The sequence below is a fragment of the Gopherus flavomarginatus genome, chromosome 5 (assembly GCF_025201925.1).
Source record: "Gopherus flavomarginatus isolate rGopFla2 chromosome 5, rGopFla2.mat.asm, whole genome shotgun sequence".
NCBI classification, from domain to species: Eukaryota; Metazoa; Chordata; order Testudines; family Testudinidae; genus Gopherus; species Gopherus flavomarginatus.
This window is the reverse complement of record NC_066621.1, coordinates 46848350-46867775: the sequence shown is the minus strand read 5'-3', so window position 1 is coordinate 46867775 and position 19426 is coordinate 46848350.

Sequence of the window (19426 nt, the reverse complement as noted above, 5' to 3'; positions counted from 1 at the left end):
AGTACATGCAGTGCTGGGACCACACTCACACTTCAAAGTGCTGCTGCGGCAGCGCTCTCGCGGCAGCGCTTTGAAGTTTCGAGTGTAGCCAAGCCCTTAGGTGAAAAGCAGGAGCTTTCTCATGACTAGGATCTCTCTTTGTCCTGCTCCATCCCCTTTTATAGCTTTGGCACAAGGCGGGAATCTTTTGTCTGTCTGGGTCCCCACCCCTCCTTCTAAATGGAAAAGTACCAGATTTAAGATGGATTCCAGTATCATGTGACCTGGTCACATGTCTCATGAGACCTCATTCTTCATTAGCCATGAACTGGCACACACGTACACAGGAAGGTTTGCAGGTAAGCAGAGCCATTTACAACAATTGTCCTAGTCAATGGGAGCCATCAAGATTCTAAACCACCATTAATAGCCCACACTTTTCATAATTATAGCGGGACCTCAGAGTTATACTTCATATTTCTAGCTTCAGATACAAGGATGATACATGCATACAAATAGGAGGAATATATTCAATAGGTTATAACCTTTGTTATGATACCTTACATGAGATCTTTTGCATAAAGGATATTCCAGTTATGTCATATTCACACTCATGAGCATATTTCCATGAAACATTATGGAGTGCATCATCACACTTGGTACTTATTTAGTACTTCACATCTTCAAAACACTGTACAAATACTTTTACTGATGGCATGGCTACACTTGCAAATGTAGAGCGCTTCGAGTTAAACCAGCCTTCGTAGCACGCAGTAGGGAAAGCGCTGTAGTCTGTCCACACTGACAGCTGCAAGCGCATTGGCCTGGCCACATTTGCGGCACTTGCAGTGGCATTGGGAGCAGTGCATTATGGGCAGCTATCCTGCAGAGCACCTCTTCCCATTCTGGTGCTGTGGCTTGTGGGAAGGGGGCGGGGAATGCAGGGCATTCTGGGTCCTGTCCCAATGCTCCGTGATGCATCGATTTGCATCCCAGCAATCCCTGTGCTTCCGTCCACATTGGAGCCATCTTTTAATTTTTTTTGTACTGCGTGCTCTGTCTTCCCTTTCGGTCTGTGGGAATGGAGCCCAAACTGCTGAGGGATATTCTGAAGAGTCTCGCCACCATGCCATGTTTGGAAGTCGAGTTACTCCTTAAGACCCACACTGACAGTGAGGACTCTGATGATGATATGGACTCAAGTAACGCATACAGCATGAGATTGCTTGTGCCATTCACGGACATGCTCACCACAGTGAAACGCCACTTTTGGGCTCAGGAAACAAGCACTGTGTGGTGGGATCACATCATCCTGCAAGTCTGGGATGATGAGCAGTGGCTGTAGAACTTTCAGATGAGAAGAGCCTCTTTCATGAGACTGTGTGAGGAGCTCGCCCCCATTATGCAGCACATGGACAAGAGATTGAGAGCTGCCCTGATGGTGGAGAAGCGGGTGGCTATTGCAATCTGGAAGCTGGCAACTCCAGACAGCTACCCATCAGTCGCTAACCAGTTTGGAGTGGGAAAGTCAACCACTGGAATCATGTTGATGCAAGTTTGCAGAGTCATTAATTGCATCCTGCTCAGAAGAACCATGACTCTGGGTAACATGCATGATATTGTGTCTGGCTTTGCACAAATGGGTTTCCCTAACTGCGGAAGGGCGATAGATGGGAAGCATATTCAAGTTCTGGCACCAGCCCACCTAGCCTCCGAGTATGTTAATTGGAAAGGGTATTTCTCTATGGTTCTCCAGGTGCTTGTGGATCACTGTGGGCATTTCATTGACATTAATGCAGGCTGGCCTGGAAAGGTGCATGATGCACGCATCTTTTGGAACACTGGCCTATTCAGGAAGCTGTAAGCCAGGACTTTTTTCCCAGATGAGAAGATCACCATCGAGGAAGTCGAAATGCCCACTGTGATCCTTGGAAACCCTGCTTACCCTTATGCCATGGCTCATGAAACCCTACACAGGGAGCCGTGACAGCAACAAGGAGGGTTCAGAAACAGGATGAGCCGGTGCAGAATGACTGTGGAGTATGCTTTTGGACGCTTAAAGGACCGCTGGCGCTCTCTGTATGGGAAGCTGGACCTGGCCAATGAAAACATCCCTGCAGTTATATCGCATGCTGTACCCTCCATAACATTTGTGAAGGGAAGGGTGAAAGATTCACTCAGGCATGGAACTTGGAGGTTCAACACCTGGAGGCTGAATTTGAACAGCCGTAGAGCAGGGCTATTAGAGGGGTCCAGCGCAGGGCTGCAAGGATTAGAGATGCCTTGAGGGAGCAATTTGAGGCTGAAAGCCACCAGTAATGTCTGGTGCCCTGCACAGGACTGAAGTGTAGTGATTCCAATGTTAGTAGGAACCTGTGTTTGCTACGCTGAATTGCAGTGCCTGTTGCTTTCCTGGGCTAAGTTATCTTTTACTTTATGCAATAATAATGAATGTTTTCAAAGCCAAAAAATCGATTTATTGAAAAGATAAAAATTCATTTATGGAAAAGAAACACAACTGCTTGGGAAACAGAAAGGGCAAGAGGGTGGGGTGGGGAACGGTACAATCACAGATTTGCATATGTCCTGTTATCATACTCAGCCTTCCCATCTGGAGTGCTGTGCAATGAGTGCTGCACTTCCGGATGGCTATAATGCACGGTGATGGGTGTTAAGCGCAGTGGGTAAGGGTCATAGTTTTCAGGGCTGGGTGGTGAAGCTACAGGTGTTGGAGGCAGCTGGTGGCAATAAGAACCCAGATGTTGGGGAAAGTGGGTTGGAGGTGACATGGGGGCACAAGGGAAAGAGTTTTGGGACAGGGGGTGCTGGTGTGGCAGTGCTCTGCCTGCATGGCTATGAGCACCTGGATCCAGTCTGCTTGGCACTCCATGAAGCTTATCAGACAATCTGTGCTTTGCTGCCGAAGTTCCACGCTTTTGTGCCAGCGCTCCTCATTCTGCTGGTGAATCCTCCTTTCACTCTTCCTCCACTCCTGCGCTTTTAGATTCTCGTTAAGGGACTGCTGCATTACTTCATGCAGCATGTCTTCTTGCTTCTAAGTGGCCTCTTCCTAATTCTTTGGAGTCTTTTGGCTGGTGATAACACAGATGGCTGGGATCTCAAGGTTGCATCTGTAAAGGCAAAATGCAACACTTAACAGAGGCAGCATTGTTCACACAAGACAGAGCAATGATTCCCCCATACTTAAGGGCAAGCACAGTTTACACAATAGCATAATTTCCCCTTCCAAAGCAAGTGCACTTAACCCATGGGAGCCCCGAAATGGTGAGTAAGCACAGGGTCAAGGGGGACTGATTGTTTCACGGTTGTACTGTCCTCTGGGTTTCTGGGCCTTGGGGAGAGCCAACAGCTGCAGGGGGCCCCTATACTGAACACTGTCCCCACATTTTCCAATGGAGTTCGTCCTGAAAGATATCTCACTGCTGAGGGAGACCTGGGAAGCAAGGGAGGGTCTTCTACTGCAATGCGGCTTTCACCCTGGCCCATATGCAGCTTGCCTGTGTGCAGCAATGGTCCCCCCACCCCTCATGATACAGTGGCGGGGACATATTGGCCTGACTGGGACAAGGACCACAATGGCTCTCCCAAGAAACCTGCACAAGCTCATTGCCCAACTCCTGGATGAGACCTTTGAAGGGATCACTGAGGCCGATTACTGCGATGTGAGAGAGCACATCAATGCCCCATTCCACATCTAGGCATGCATGCAGCCCTAACCCTCATCGTCCCAAAAGCCCGCACTGAATAACTTCCTTCCCAAAATAAAAGCCACTTACCGGGAACATCCTCTGGTGTCTGTCCTTCCCCAAGCACCAGCCACCGCAACTGGCTACCTTCCTCCTGGCTTGAGAACGGCTCCTGGCTGCATGCATCTAGGGATTCCAGGGTGTCTTCTTCCTTCTTAGCACCCTCGCTCCCACTTTTCTCCTCCTCCTCCTGCCTTGTTGAACTGGACTCTGAAGTGTCCATGGTGGTCCTCGGAGTGGAGGTGGGGTCGCCCCCAAGTTTCGCGTCTCCTTGCAGAAATGGCAGGTCGCGGGGGCACCACCAGAGCGGCAGCTTGCCTTGCAGGGTTTGCGGTAGGCATTCCACAGCTCCTTCACTTTAACCCTGCAGTGCAGTGGGTCCCAGTCATGGCCCCTTTTCATCATGTCCCTTGATATCTGCCTGAAGGTATCGTAATTCCTATGGCTGGAGCGCAGCTGGGACTGGGCAGCTTCTTCCGCCCAAACACTGATGAGGTCCAGCACCTCACCATTGCTCCATACTGGGGATCGCCTGGTCACCTGGAAAGATTCACTGAGAACACTCAATGCCTGGCTGAGCAAACAGGAAGGGGATTTTCAAAATTTCCAGAGAATTTAAAGGGCGGGTCTGACGGTTGGTCACCTGAGGGCAGGGCAGTAGAATTCAAAGTGATGACCACAGTGGCTAGAATAGGCATTGTGGGACACTTCTGGAGGCCGAGCAGAGCTCATTAACAGACCAGCACATCCACACTGGAGCCACGGTGCTCCAGCAGGGGCACATCAAACGTTATTCCACTCGCCGAGGTGGATTACCAGGAGCGCTCTAGCCGCAGAGTCCGGGTGCTCTACATGCCTTGCCAGTGTGGACGCGTCGTGAGTTAGAGCATTCTGGGCTGCTTTAATGCGCTGTAACTCACAAGTATAACCATGCCCTAAGAGTAAAATTCACCCTACTGTGGCACAAGAAACTAAGTGGTACATAACCCTTGTTCTAGCCTTCTGAATAGGGGTGAATTCCCACTTATCTGATTAATCCTCACAACAGTGCTATCAGATAGTTAGCAAGAAGGGGCCAGATCCAAAGCTTATTGAAGAAGTTTAGGGAGCACTAATGGTTTTACCTTGTTCAAAGAATTCATCCCTTTTTACTCTCTGGAGTGTGGGGAAACTCACGAAAGGCATACTATGTGTGGGCTGAAACTGACCTCCTGCGTGGGGGATAACACAGAATACAGACAGCTCAGTAACTTCATGGAGTCATGTTTTCCAACTGTCCCTTTTAATCACTGGACTCAAAGGTCTACATGACTGACAATGTGCTCCGCCTCCTCCAGAGAAAGGTTGATAGCATCGCAGATGGCTATTATCTTGCTGGCTATATTTGCAGAAGAACATGCTGAAGTGCAAATTTGAGCAGAAATTAAAAGTATGGGAAGGAATCCTTCCTCTTTACTCCTCCTCTCTTGATACATAATGGCAGTGGCTAATGGGATAAGTGCAGAAATGAGGCTTTCTGCTAAAGCATCAAGTATTGACCACTGCCAGAGGCAGGATACTGGATTTAATAGATCAATGTTCTGATCCTGTAGGGCAAATACTATATATTATTGGTTTTATTCCCATTTTCAGAGGTTGACAAAACTTGGGCTCTGAACTCACCCTGGAACTTTTGGAAAGTGTGAATTTGGATTCAGACTTTGTGACTAGCCCCCAACCTTTATTATGAACTGAGGCAGGCTCACTTCTAAGCTTTGTGGCTTAGACCTGTCTCTGTGCTTACTGCCCTTGTAAACTCTTGAATAATAAATGCCTTACACTTTGTTCTTTCTTCCAATTGAAACAAAACCAAGAATTATTTTAAAAGACAATTAAATATTACGGGGCGAACAGTTGCAAAGATATGCTATAAATAAACACATACATTCAGTTCTTGAGTGCTGAAGGAAATTGTTCTTTGACCCTGTGCCTCACAACTCTACCACAAGATATGGAGCCTAATGTTTCTAGATTTCTAGTACTGCTGGATTTTTTTCTGAAATGAAAACATCATGATTTAAAAGGTTCTCTCAGAAATCCAGACGCTACCCTTATGATTATTTTCTTACATGAAAATAGCCCTTTCACTGCTATTCCCAGCTCCAGTCACTGTTTGGCAGAAGAATATGACATGACACGCTGAAAGTGATGCACTGAGCTGCACTGCAGCTATGTTTTGCTCAATGTACCTATTGAGGCAGCACCCAATTGGTTAAATAAAATCATAACATCAAAACCCTAATAAAAGGAATGGCCTGCCTGACATGGTACAGTAGCAGGTATGTTTCATAGTCATCTAGATACTTATAGAATGGCTTTACTCACAGTTACTAACCAGCCAAATCCAGCATAGAGAAATCTAAATGTTGATCTAGAGCTTATTGGAAAGAGAAGTCAACAGCAGATCATCTTCAGAACCAGCCAGTCATGTGATAAAATTGACACATTGGCACCCAGTGAACAATGGAACATCACAGACTGTGACATCATTGTGTGATTTAACTTCTTAGCAACTGGCGCTAACTAGATGCTGAACAAGTTTTCTTTTTTCTTTTTGGAGAGACTAGATGGATGAGATAATCTCTCTTATTGAACCAACTTCTATTGGTGAAAGAGACAAGCTTTTGATCTTGAGATCTTCAGGACTGGGATGAACACAACTACAAGCACACCACAAAAAAATTCTTTTTTTACACCCACCACATAAACCATTGCAGGACCATCTGTATTTTATGCCAGGTGAATGGGGTATATATGACTTACCAGTTGGAAAAAAGGCAGGGGAAGCTAGGACTGTGGCCACATTCATCTCATTGATCAATCTAGTCAGGCCACAATCTGATGTATCAGTTTGCACTCTGATTTTTGATTTTTAAAACCTGTAGATTAGCAAAGATCGCCTGAGCGGAGACAATAGGCCAGAGTGTTTGCTCCATTAAGGCTACTCTGCCCTGTGGCCCATGCACAAAGCAACCATCAAGCCAGTTTAACTGGCCAGTGGAAGGCAATCTCTGTCTCAGACCCAGGGCCAGTGAGCAATCTGGAGTAAAGAGTGAGGAGTCTCCAGGGCATCTCTACAATTTGGCAATTCCTGGCATTCCCAACAGCTTCTTGAGGCCATTGTAGCTGGGTGTAACGTAGAGCAGCCCTTTACCCTGGGACCTGACCAGTGACTAGACAGCCCCAGGATCAGGGAACTGAAAGTCCCCTTTAAAGCCATTTTTGCCCCTGCAGCCCATGCTGAGCTGAGGGTAATTTAGCAGAACCAAGTATCAGAGGGGTAGCCGTGTTAGTCTGGATCTGCAAAAGCAGCGAAGAATCCTGTGGCACCTTATAGACTAACAGACGTTTTGGAGCATGAGCTTTCGAGGGTGAATACCCACTTCGTCAGATGCATGTAGTGGAAATTTCCAGGAGCAGGTATATATATGCAGGCAAGCTAGAGATAATGAGGTAGGTTCAATCAGGGACGATGAGGCCCTGTTCTAGCAGTTGAGGTGCGAAAACCAAGAGAGGAGAAACTGGTTTTGTAATTGGCAAGCCATTCACAGTCTTTGTTAAATCCTGAGCTGATGGTGTCAAATTTGCAGATGAACTGAAGCTCAGCAGTTTCTCTTTGAAGTCTGGTCCTGAAGTTTTTTTGCTGCAGGATGGCCACCTTAAGGTCTGCTATAGTGTGGCCAGGGAGGTTGAAGTGTTCTCCCACAGGTTTTTGTATATTGCCATTCCTAATATCTGATTTGTGTCCGCTTATCCTTTTCCGTAGCGACTGTCCAGTTTGGCCGATGTACATAGCAGAGGGGCATTGCTGGCATATGATGGCGTATATTACATTGGTGGACGTGCAGGTGAATGAACAGTGATGGTGTGGCTGATCTGGTTAGGTCCTGTGATGGTGTCGCTGGTGTCTTGAGCTAGAGTTACTATGGTGCGGTGTGCAGTTACTGGTGAGAATATGCTTTAGCAGAACCAGAGAATATCTGGCTTTATTTTACCAAACTGTGTGCTGGTTTTGTGATTGACGCAAATTAGGAATTAGAATAAGACCCACCAGAATCATTTCACTTGTAGCCCAAGGCAAGATTTATGCACAAGGGTCAGATCATCAACTAGTGTAAATTGATGGAAGTCAATGGAGCAATACTGATTGGGGATCTGGCCACACATCTACTGGGCTCAAAGGCCAATGTGTTAGGAATTAATGACCTATTGTTTCAGAGTGCTTAGCACCTGCAACTATAACTAAAATCCATGAGAGATGCAGGTGCTCAATGCCTCCACAAAATTAAGCTATAAGGGAGTATGTGAGAGAGAGAAGAGGTGAGAAATTTAGGTGGGCTGTGTTAAAGTTAGAATTAAGACTTACAATTTGTTAGACCACTTTGTTTATTAGCGCAGCGCTTTGCCAATAACATTTAGAATATGTGAGTGGCCATGCAAGACCCAAACAGTTTTATTTATACAGATAAAAGAGCGGGAATTAGACAAAGGAACAAAGAAAGCAAAACAGGAAAATTTACCTGGGGCACAGCATGCATATTTTATTTTTTTACTAACTGTTATTGATTTAAGGCTAATGCTTTACCAATTGCCCTTAAACGGTGCAATTGTTTTATGTTAATGTCTGTATTCCTGACACCTGGTTGCAACATTCCAACATTTTTGCTTAAAGATACAGACAACATTACTTTAATCCTTTCTATTCTTAATATATAATTTATTTTACTTTCACAATCCCTCCTTTTGGTCAGGCGTACGCCATGACAAACCCTTACTGGGTTCCACGAATTAACCGTTTCTTATCTTTTAGTTCATCAGTGATATTCAAAATTATCATGTTAGCACTCTGTTTTGGGGTAGTCGTCTGGGTGACACAATTGTGAATACAACAGGAGATTAACTGAAAGCATACAAAAATCACTAAGATTCCAAACAGGATAGTTAGGGCTCCCTGAAACAACCAGTTTCCTATGCCAGAGAAATTGAACAGGTTACTTAGCCACTTCCATAAAGAACTCAGCTCTTCATGAGGAAGATATGCGATTTGTTCTAAGTGGCTAGCGTGATCTATTACCTCATTGGTATTGTCAGGTATAAACACACAACATTTTTTTCCAATGAGAGCACAGGTCCCTCCTTTGGCCGCCAGCACTATGTTTAATGCTTGACGGTTTTGGAGGACAACCTGTCTGATCACCCCTGTTTCTTTGGCCAGGGTTTTTAAACTTTTTCTGGTTTTATTAACCACTGCTTGTAACCTTAGGAGTCTTTTTGCGTGGTGTATTACTCCCCCAAGTGGGATAAAGGAAGTGCCAATGGCCTCTTCCCAAGTTAAGGGGCTTATGTTATGTATATACCATTGGGCATCTAGTAAGTCCCTTCTTTTTTGCCTGAAATTACGGAGGCGTTCTCGTGGGAGGGATTCTAGCACCCGGAATTGTGGGAAGAGTTGGGCGGGATAACAGATACCTGACCAGTTAGCTGGTAATACAGTATAAGCTTTCCACAAACCCAATGATGGCCTATTAAGGCCGGGAAGGTTCGATTGCATTCATTTGTTACATAGGTATCTGCAAATGAGGAGTAATATCCTCCAAAGGGCACAGGGTAATCCTCCTTACAAGGAGTGGTAGTATTTGTATGGCATTGGAAGATTGTATTATTTTTACTAAGATTACTGTAGGGGGAACAAGAGATTGATTTTTCTGTTTGATTCCAGGTTGAGAAAAAATTCATATCCCCATACCCAGTCCGCCACTTTTTAGTTTTGTTTGAATAATCCCATACACCATTTGCCACAATATGCTGAAGGCAACGGCTTGTTCCCAGATCCAGCCCTGTCCCATTACACACCCAACACCAATGACCTTTCCCCTCCACCACACTTATTCATTTAGATACATTTATTTCCACTGCTTCCCAAGTGTCATTGCTGTTCCATGTTTTGTTAAATGGACGAGGTCCTCCAGTAAGGTCTGGGGAATTCAGTGGGATAGCCAGGACAGGAACACCAGCTTGAGAGTGGGCTGGGATGTGGCTGCAGACCCAGCATTTAGAAATATTAAGGGTCTGGGCTATCCACACTTGCTGCTGGATAAAAGAATTGTCATTGTGGGCACCCCAGACCTTAAGATACCAGCAGCCGAGGAACAGGCGCCACCAGAGCTGCATGTTGGAGGCAAGGCCCTTCTGGTTCTGACAACCTCAACTGAGGGAACTGCACTCACAGTTTTATGTCCACCAGACAGCAGGCGCTAGGCTCACTGCTGCTGCTTCTTGGGCCTTGCTTTAGATCGTCATCGGCTTCTGGCAACCCTTACGAGAGCGTAGATTGTAAGGTATTGCAGGCTGTTCCTCTACGTCTTCTTCTGGAGTAAAAACTGACTCTGCGCAGTCCTGAGGTGTTGATTGGTTCGCCGGGGAGGGTGTCTTCTTACACTGTGAAGCATGTATTCATGCTGCAGTGCCAGATAGCTTAACAGCTGTCTGGGTAGTAAGCAGTACCTGATGAGGTCCCTTTCAGCGAGGTTCCAAGGCGTGTTTTCGATGGTGATGCCGTACGTAGACCCAGTCACCTGGTTCAAGGTTGTGGCAGGCGTCAGAGGTGGGTTCCGTCGGCCAGGCGGCTCGAACCTGTGAATGGAAGTGACTTACAGCTTGCATTAATTTCTTGCAATATTGAAGGAGCGTACTGTGAGTCAAATTCAAGTCTGGGACTGGAGTAATGGTAGCCACAGTTCGCATAGGGCGTCCCATAACGATTTTAAAAGGACTCAGTTTATGCCTTTGGGATGGAGTGGATCGCATTTCCATAAGGGCTAGTGGTAAAGCTGCTGACCAGCTTAACCCTGTGGAGTCACAAATTTTAGCAAGTTTATTTTTAAGTACACCATTTCGCCTTTCCACAGCACCTGCACTTTGTGGGTGGTAGGGACAGTGCAGCAGGTGTGTGACATGTAATATACGATCCAGGTATTGAACAATTTGTCCGGTAAAGTGTGTACCCCAGTCACTGGACAGAGTGGCAGGAATTTCCTTGGCAGGCATAATGTGGTTTAACAAACATTTAGCAACGGACAGTGAGTCAGCCTTGCAACAAGGAAAGGCTTCAATCCAACCAGAAAATAAACATACCATAACCAAAATAAATTCAAATCGTTGACACTTAGGCATTTGTACAAAATTAAGTTGCCTATGCAAGAAGGGTGCTTGGGGCAAGCCCCGGAATCCCTGAGCCACTTTTACAAGTTTACCAATATTGTGGCTTTGGCAAGTGGTGCAGGCGGCACAGTGGCGGGCTGCAAAAGAGCTGAAATGGGGAGCCCACCATCCCGCCTTAGTTAGAGCAGACACCATTCCCTCCTTTCCGACATGCGAAACACCGTGTAGCAGGGCGGCCAGCGATGGATAGAATGAAAAGGGGGCTACGAAGGTACCAGTAGGCGAATGCCAAAGGGAATCAGGATGTAGAGAGCAACCCTGGGCAACCCAGGAATCTTTTTTAGTTTCTGGGGCAGAGTCCTGGAGCAGGGTGAGGTCAGTGAGGGACGGTGGTGGTATAGAAACAGAGAGGGAACCTAGAAATGCATCTGGGGAAGGTTTTATAGCAGCAGCATGTTTAGCAGAGGCATTAGCAAACGCGTTACCCTTAGCAACATCAGTGTCTGCCATCGAGTGGCCAGGGCACTTAACAATAGCCAGGGCAGAGGGAAGTAAAACTGCATACAGGAGAGCAGCGATATAGGGGCCGTTTTTAATAGGGGTACCGGCAGATGTAAGGAAACCCCGAGCTTGCCAGAGGGTACCAAAGTTATGTACAACCCCAAAAGCATAGCGAGAGTCAGTGTAAATGGTGGCGGAGCGTCCCTCAGCCAAAAAGCAGGCACGGGTGAGGGCAACTAATTCAGCAACTTGTGCTGAGGTTACAGAAGGTAAAGGTGCAGCTTCTAGGGTTTTAGAGAGTGACACTACAGCGTATTCTACAAGGAGACGACCTTGGTTGTCTCGAAAACAGGAACCATCAGTAAACAAAACAAAGTCAGAGTTAGGGAGAGGGACATTAGAAAGGTCAGAGCGCGGGACGGTGATAGCAGAGACAGTTGCAAGGCAGTCATGAGGATCACCGTTATTAGACAAAGGAAGGAGAGTGGCAGGATTTAACTGAGAACAGCGCTTTATAGTGATATATGAGGCCGACAGCAGTAGAAGTTTATACCTGGTAAGGCGAGTGGAGGAGAGGTGGCTTGTATTGCGTTGTAACAGCAGAGTTTTTACAGAGTGAGGGACCATGAGAGTAAGGGGGGAGCGAAGGACAAGGGATTTAGACATTTCGACTAAGCGTGCTGCAGCAGCCACAGCACGCAGGCAGGGGGGAAGGCCTTGGGCCACGGGGTTTAAAGTGGCAGAGAAATAAGCTACTGGGCGATTTCTGCCTTCGTGCACCTGAGTGAGAACTTCAAGTGCACATGCAGATTGTTTATGGCAGAAAAGGGTAAAAGGCTTAGAATAGTCTGGCAGCCCTAAAGCGGGGGCCGAAGCCTAACCTTGTTTGAGGGAAACAAAGGCAGAGTCTGATTCAGGTGACCATGGCATGGGATTAGGCACAGAGAGTTGAGTGAGTTCCTGTAGAGGTTTTGCAAGGGAGGCGTATTGTGGAATTCATTGCCTGTAAAATCCAGTCATACCTAAAAATTTTCGGACCTGGCGTGGAGTGCAGGGTCGGGGAAAGCTAAGAATAGCCTGGACGCGGGTGGGAGAAAGCGTACGGGAACCCTGGGAGAGGAGAAAACCAAGGTATGTGACAGAGGTTTGACAAAGCTGTAGTTTAGAGCGAGAAGCCTTGTGACCTTTGTTTGCTAGGGCAGTAAGGAGCACTAAAGAATCAGTTTCTGAGGCAGATAACGAGGGGGAACAGAGGAGCAGATTATCTACATATTGGACTAGAGTGGACCCAGATCGGAAAACAAGGTCAGCTAGGTCTCGGGCTAATGCCTGGGAGAAATAAGATGGACTTTTTGTATACCCCTGAGGGAGTGTGGTCCATGTATATTGCTGTCCCCTGTAGGAAAAGGCAAAGAGGTATTGGGAATCAGGGTGAACCGGAACAGAAAAGAAAGCAGAACACAAATTAACAACAGTAAAATGAGTTGCAGCTGGTGGAATAGAAGCCAGGATCGTTGCTGGGTTTGGGACAACAGGAAAAACAGGTATGACAATACGATTAATGGCTCGAAGGTCCTGAACAAATCGTCATGATTTGCCATCAGCTTTTCGAACGGGGAGGATAGGGGTGTTACAGGGACTGGAACAGGGAACAATAATGCCTTGCTTCTGCAGGGCAGTTATGACCGGAGCAATGCCAGCCTCTGCCTCGGGGTTTAAAGGGTACTGAGATAGGCGAGGCAGGGGTTTGGAAGAGTCAACAGTAATGCAGACAGGATCAGTATTTAAGCGGCCCACCTCAGAGGGATGGGTTGGCCACAGAGAGGATGGGACCTGCGAAATTAGGTGCTTAAGGGACGGGACCAGTGGGCAACAAGGGACCGGAGTAGAAACGGACATTTCAGACAGCAGGGAGGCTACAGAATCACTTAGGGAAGACTGGGGAATTTGTAAATAGACCCCATCCGGGGAACAGTATATGGTGCAGCCAAGCTTACATAACAGATCCCGACCCAAAAGGTTTACCGGAGTGGAATCAGAGAGAAGGAAGGCATGATCCGCAGAAAGGGGACCAACCTGGACCGGTAGAGGTTTTGAAAGGGGATAAGGGGTTGGGACTCCCGTAATGCCCACAGCGGACACGGTTTTTCCGGAGCGGGGAACCTCAGGCAGGTCGGTAGTACGAACTGCAGAGAGCGAAGCTCCCGTGTTAACAAGGAAAGGGAGAGAAAGATCATTGATAGTTAACACACACTCACCAGTGGGAGTGAGAGGTAGTAAAGGGGCTAAAATTTTCTGAGGTTTCCCGGTGTCCCGTCATTGTTGTGGGGCAAAGTAAGGCTGGGGGCTGACCAGCTGTGCTGGCAGGGGGTTTAACTGGTTGTTCACAGAGTTACCAGGACGGCTTGGACACTTATTTTTTTAATGTCCCGGCTGTTTACAGTAATTAAAAACATTTCCATAACCCGAAAATCCAGTTTCCTGTTCCCTCCCACGACCACATTCCCCCCATCCTCGTCCCTGGTATTTTTCCCGTCCCCGGTACTGTTTGCCCTGCCCTGAATAATGCTGTATTTGCAAGGCCATTAACTGCTGAGCTGATTGCTTTTCCTTTCCTTTTAAAGTACGTTGGCAGTGCTCTGCCACTGTTTGCAATTTGTTTATGGTTTCGGTCTTTTATTTAACACTTATGCGTTTTAGCAGATTGCCAATAGCAGGCAGGAGGCCATTAACAAATGCACTAGCCAGGGCACCCTGTTTATTTGTATCTGGTTGCTGTATACCAGAATGTTGCAGAAAAATGTCAGTTAGCCGGGTGCGATAGTTGCCAGGGTTTTTTTTCTGTCGCTGCTTACAGCTATTTATGGCCGTCCAGTTGGTTTTAGGAGTTTATACCCGAGGGATGGCTTTAAATAGATTTTTAGCTTGTTTTTTACACTTTTTTTGGTATTTAGCAGTAGGACCAGTGTCTGGCAAAGTAGAGTGGCAGTCAGCAGCGGGCCAATTTGCTGCTGTGAGCCATTTATTATGCTCACTAGGGGCTGTTACAAGTAGCTTGCACAGCTGCAGGAGGTCTGCCTTAGAGGGTTCATAGGTATTGCATACTAACAAAAATTCCTCTGCAAATTTGGTAGGATTTTCTCGGGGCTTTGGAAAGCCTTTTATAATTGAAAGGAGCTTAGTTCGAGTTCAGGGTTTATAGCTCCAAGTGGGACCCCCGTCCTGGCCCCCAGTATGCAGGATTCGGAGGGGAGCCTGGATATTTTTAAGGCCTAAGCGTGAACTTTTACGAGGCAGAATTAGTTCAGAGGAATGGGCCTCGGCATTACCAGATGGTCCAGACGGGTCCGAACTGGAGATCTTTGGGAATTATTCCTGATCTGGGAGATTTGGTGACAGTTGTTTCTGAGCTGGGGGCGTGGGTGGCCGTCTATTGATTCGACGCAAGGCTGCCAGGCCAATTAATGCGTCTTTTTTATTTTTATCCCCGGAATTTAGCAAGGGGTTTTCTTTGTTTTTTTCCACCCGGAGACAGGAGTATGAAGGGGGGTCTGCTTGGAGAACAGGGTAAAGGGGAGCGCTCGGTCTAGTGGTGGGAGAGGAGGTTTTCAATAAAGATTTTAACTTATTATTTGAATCTTTGAGAGAGGTGAGTTTCGATTTTGTTCATTTACGATTTGCCTCTTTCCACCATTGCATGAAACAATCGACCTCTTCTTTTGCCAATTTAGTTTTAGATTGGCCGAGCTTGTCTTTTAAGACGTCTACTTGATCCTTATTCCAAGATCCTAACAGTGGCCACTGAGTTTTGGGATTTTCCCGAGGTAGCCTAGACCATTTTTCCAGAAACTTACAGGAGTTTAGACCTTTTCTAAAATACATAAAATGAGCCGGAGTTTCTTTAGGGAACTGCTTCGGCTTAGACGTCTGGTTACCCATACAGGAGGACTTTACACACCAATTACACAAGAAGGAAATTAGGGTTTGTTAGAGCAATGCCCAGTGCAACACAGAAAAGGAGCCCACAGGCTACTGCCTCAATCGCCCTTGCTTTTACACTAAGGGTTTTACCCAAGGTGTGGTGCGGCTGCGATTGTGCAGATTTTACTCACTCAGACCGCAGGGACAGGAACCCCTTGGTCGGCCGATCCCCAGATAGAGATGGCACCCAGACTCAAACACTCCACAGGGAGGACGGATAGACACAGAGACAGGACAGTCCTCAGTCCGGACAAAACACAGAAATAATTACCTGACCAGAATTCTGATGTCAGATCCCGGGATTCCTACCAGAACAGAGTGGGAACCAACAGGTTCGATGGCGTAGGATTCACTGTGGTTGTGCGCCTTTCCGTTCTAGTGGAGGACCGCTAGGGCCAAGTGCCCAGGTGCCGGCTGCCACGGTTGTCCTACACAAACGGTCAGGAATCACACAGCCCCAGTGAAGACGGTTGCCATCTCGGTGGAACCTCCAAATTGTTAAAGTTAGAATCAAGACTTACAATTTGTCAGACCACTTTGTTTATTAGCGCAGCGCTTTGCCAATAACATTTAGAATATGTGAATGGCCATGCAAGACCCAAACAGTCTTATTTATACAGATAAAAGAGCGGGAATTAGACAAAGGAACAAAGAAAGCAAAACAGGAAAATTTACCTGGGGCACAGCATGCATATCCTATTTTCTTACTAACTGTTATCGATCTAAGGCTAATGCTTCACCAATTGCCATTAAACGGTGCAATTGTTTTATGTTAATGTCTGTATTCCTGACACCTGGTTGCAACATTCCAACATTTTTGCTTAAAAATACAGACAACATTTCTTTAATCCTTTCTATTCTTAATATATAATTTATTTTACTTTCACAGCTGGGAACCCTAGCCTAGTGGAAAGCTATATATGGACATCAAGTTAATGCAATAATTTAGGAACTAAATAATTGAAAAATTATAAAAAGTAAAGAAACACAAAGAAAGAGTAAACTGAATTCAGATACCAGGATGCTCCCTGCAAAGTCCTACTGGCAAACAAAGATTACCTTTAGTGGCAGTTCAGGTTGCATCAAGATATATTCCACTCACCCAAAACCTTAAAAGAATGGAAATAAGTAAGGAAAAAGAGTTGTGGATCCTTTCCAATTTTGTGTTTCATACAACATGATCAATAACATACTCCAATAAGGTTTTCAGGTTCCATCTTCAACAGATATGCATAACAAGCAACATGTATCCAACTTCATCAAACTTGTTTTTATATCAAACGCTCAGCACATCTGATTGTTGCACATTTCATGCCTTTGAGAAGCTATTATGTCTCAATACTGTTCAGGTGACTGTTAAGGTTTTGTATTTAAGGGTTATAACCCTATTAGGAAAAGAAGCAAACACTCCACAAATAAGTGCTATGACATCACACATTGTATCTCTGGCTACATCATGAGAGTGAAGCTTGCTTTACAACTGGAAGCAGAAAATAATATATAACATTACAAAACAGGTTTCCTCACATAAACAAAATAATAAAAGAAAATGATGTTTCTCTCTCTCTCTCTCTTTCTTTTAAGCCCTTGTGTATTGACACTGATGCTTTTATTTGCTAATGTACTATAGAAGAGAATAAGCCTAATGAATGAACATAAATAATACTGGAAAAAATGCAAATCTGGAAACTGTTACTGCACACAATTTATAGAAATAAGATTTTCTTTGGTGAGATATGCCACCAAAAAGAATGATTTTTACAATAAATGAACATCTTCCTCAAAGACTAACAAGTCATTAAAAATTAAAAGCGTACAGTACACAAGTGAGGCACTACAGCTGTATATATGAAGAATGGGAAAGATGGTTCTAGGACAAATATTTGTTTACTTAGTTTACAATTCTGATGTTTGTTTTATTGGCTCAGTGTAATCACTCAAGTCCTGGATCCACAAATTTCAATCTTCACTCTTTCAACTGCCATAGCAGCTTGATAGGTTAGTTCTCTAAGATATTTTATAACCTCATCATTGAGATATTTTGATAGCAACCGCAGCTTCTTAAAGGATGCAGGGAGAGCAAAATGGCTGTTCCTTTCTGTCCCTGTCCCGCCACCCCTCTCGCCAAGAGGTTCACTGGAATATATTAGGAATAAAATACAATAAGTATTAAATTCCAATAAACGAAAAATTGCTTTGGGTCAAGAAAGTGAGATTGTTTCCTCCTTGCCTGAGTGTGTGAAAAGCACTGCATGATTGACATGATAAAATATGATAGCGTAATGGTTGCTACGTGCCTTATAATGCATAATAAGGTATTTGAGCTCAGTCTGATTTGGTGTCCACCACCTAAACAGGACAATTCCAGACTTTCCAAGCCTGAGCTGGGGAGAATATCAGCACCAGGAGAATTTCAAATGAAAAGCAAATGATTCTTCAAATTCAAGTACACAATCCTGAAAGAATTTTGCTCTTGAGGTTAGAGCAAGGGAATGGGAATCCCCTACTTGTGGGTTCAATTTCTAGCTGTATCTCTTTGGGTGAGACATTTAGGGTAAATACTTTCATATGTGGGTGTCTAAAGGTAGATGTCTTAATCCATATTTAGACATTGAAATAACATTTCTGGTTTTTGAAGAGGCCAAGCACCCACAACTTCCACTGAAGTCAACTGACACTGTAGGACTCATTATCTCCCTCCTTGCTTTGAGCATGCAGTTGCAGAAGGGAAAAATCCAGAGGGTTTGAAACAAGGCTGGCCCTAGATGTTCTGCTGCCCAGAGTGGAAAACATTTTTGGTGCCCCCTGAGAGAAGCAGTTGAGCAAAAAACAAAAACAAAGTGGCCAAGCAGAGAGAGAGAGAGAGAAAGAGAAAGGGGGAAAAAAACAAACAGCTGTGTGGCCAAGCAACGTAGCGCCCTTGATGTCGACTTGTCGCCCCCCTGAAGTTGGAATCCAGAAGAACTGCCTTGATCACCTGCCTCTAAGGCCTTGAAATTCAGAATGCAAATACCTTGCTGATCAGTGATGCTGGGAAAAGAAATACAGAGTTAATGACAATTTTGCAAGGGCATTTAGCAAAGTATCATAGCTTTGGATTTTAAAACTTGATGCTTAAAGTTAGGCACCTGAATCCATATTTAAAATTTAGGCACCTAAATAACTGGCCTGATTTTCAGAGGAATTGACCATCTATAGCTCCTAGTGACTTAAATTGGAGTTGTGGATGATTAGTACTTCAGAAAATCTGGCCTCAGGATACTTATTTAGAGGCCTAAATATGGATTTAGTTGCCTAGCTGTAAGCATCTAGGTTTGAAAATGTAAGCATATGTTATTACAGGGGTGCAGGTAGCACTGCCTGTAGATAAGTTTATCTGATCCTTTCTATTTCAAGGCCTTCTTTAAAATTACTTATAACTTTGCCAAATTTTAACTGTTTGGGCTGAATTTTTCCTGCTGGGTGTCTGCCTCAGGCTGAATTTATTTCTGGAAATCTTCAGCAAAAATAGTTTAACTGTTTCCAAAGAAAAGGCTCAAGGAAAATACCTTGTTTTGTCCATGTTAAAAAATCCTAACAATCATTTCACTGAGAAGCTCCAGCACCTCTTATGTACTGAAGTAGAAACTGGATGTGGGAAGGGGAGTAGCTCATGTCAGATATGTAGTTTTCAACATTCCTGTGAAAATATGTGTGATGGGTTGGATCACAGAACCCCCCTTGGGAGCTGCCAACTAATGTACCAAGACTATTTCTGTCCCTGCTTTCCTGCCCGGTCAGCTTAGGACTTCAGACCCAGGTCTGAATCACATCCCCTAACAGCTGCAGGTTTACGTGAAAGCAGCTAATAGAAATGTTCTTGTCTTTAACACTGAGATGCTCAACTCCTAGTGGGGTCTAAACCCAAATAAATCCGTTTCACCCTGTAGAAAGCTTATGCAGGGTAAACTCCTAAATTGTTCACCCTCTACAATACTGATAGAGAGACATGCACAGCT